The sequence below is a fragment of the Etheostoma spectabile genome, chromosome 17 (genome assembly GCF_008692095.1).
Source record: "Etheostoma spectabile isolate EspeVRDwgs_2016 chromosome 17, UIUC_Espe_1.0, whole genome shotgun sequence".
Taxonomy (NCBI): Eukaryota; Metazoa; Chordata; class Actinopteri; order Perciformes; family Percidae; genus Etheostoma; species Etheostoma spectabile.
This window is the reverse complement of record NC_045749.1, coordinates 6,348,130-6,349,819: the sequence shown is the minus strand read 5'-3', so window position 1 is coordinate 6,349,819 and position 1,690 is coordinate 6,348,130. Positions and strand designations below refer to the sequence as shown.

Here is a 1,690-nt window from a genome sequence, read left to right as displayed (position 1 = left end):
TGTGTGTGTGTGTGTGTGTGTGTGTGTGTGTATGCTGCATATGGTTTCAAAAGGGGGATGATGTGTGGGCTGTGAGCAGTAATGGAGGATCCAGTTTCACTAATATGATGAACATGATATTCCTTACACACAGAAAGACACACGCGCACGCACACGCGCACACGCTTGCTTGCTCAGGCTCAACTACACACTCTGCAAGTGTGATGGACTATTTTGCAGAAGTATGACATACTCTCCGATTTAAAGTTCAGTGGAAGAAGATTTATTTTCCAATGCATTAAAACAGGGAAAAGGAAGTGCTGACATGCATGGCTTTTCCTGCACTGTCACTAGCCCTCACCCCCACAGACCATCGCCGTTGACATTTAAAGAGGGATGTGACATACTGTAAAACCACAAGACATGTTTTGGGATCTGCTAAAAGATATGGATCCCAAATTCTGCACGAGTTTGGGGAACTAAGGCCATCCCAAAATATATGTGCAAGAAGGTGAGAAATGTGTACCGAATTGAGTAATCACCAGACATGGATTATAAGATAGTCAAAACAAAGGATACATTTGCCAACACATGGTTAAGAATTCTGAACAGCAGGACAAATAGAAAAGCAGAGAGTGATAAGTAGACTGGTGAGAAACAAGAGAAAGATGTAATTATAGAAAGGGAAAAACAGGGGCGAGAGAAGGAAAATGATGAGGTGATTTGCTACCACACACTACCACCTACTTAGCTAAATATAGGATATTAAATGTATAACTACAGTTTTCAAAATGTTCAAAACAAAGCCAAACATTTAGACTTAACTTAAATAGCAGATTAAGAAAGAGTAATTGTCTCTGCCCCAGTTTAAATGTTAATTTAATCCAATGTGATATTAAGACTTTTTAAAAGATCTGAGATAATGTAAAATGTTATAGTTACAGGTGATTTTTATTCAGAGTGATTTTTATTCAGAGTCATTAGCGGATAAAGCAATCTGTTTAACTCCAGCCCTGACTGATCAAGAACATGTAACAATAGCTACAACACAAAAAACACACTCTGCCAGGTGTGAGTAACAACTACTGATGTTTAAGAATGCCCCATGACAACAGCAACATTTCGTCACCTTACTATGTTGTGATAACAAACACCACTGAAAAAGAAAGACAGACGGAAGGAAAGACAGATGAATAGATGGATGCGTGGATGAGAAAGTAAGGTGTCTGCCCAAAAGAGAGGAATTAAACAAATTTAGAGTAACATAAGCTGTGTGGATTCTGTAGAAAAGAGAAGGTGTGCACATTTAGTGTATGTGTGAGACAGAGAGGACAGATAAAAAGAGAGAAAGGAATAGAGGGTGCATTATAATAGAAGCAAGGGTGGTTGTTTGTCTTTTTAAACCCCTGACCACCAACAGCTCTTTGATATACTGCACAATAAAGTCTATGCTGAACACACAGACACATAAACCCACAAACATACATGGTCACTTAGTTAAAGTAGAAAAGATAAGCAATTATACATTCTCATTCAAGCGGCATCCATCTATCTTCAGACTGCATCCACCCACATACATGCCCGGAGGCCATTAAAGGCACATCAACATGAGGGGAGCGATGCTTAGAGCCACTAGTGTCAGAACTTATGTAGACTAAACACAGTTGAGTGACTACAGCTGTAGGAGAGAGAGAGAGAGAGAGAGAGAGAG

The 1,690-nt window shown here is 39.5% G+C and overlaps 1 protein-coding gene across 3 annotated transcripts in view; it reads right to left on the bottom strand.

Moving 5' to 3' along the window:
• srbd1 (S1 RNA binding domain 1) overlaps positions 1-1,690 on the bottom strand; it is a 55,531-nt gene that overhangs the window by 6,618 nt on the left and 47,223 nt on the right. The gene's annotated exons all lie outside the window — the stretch shown is intronic.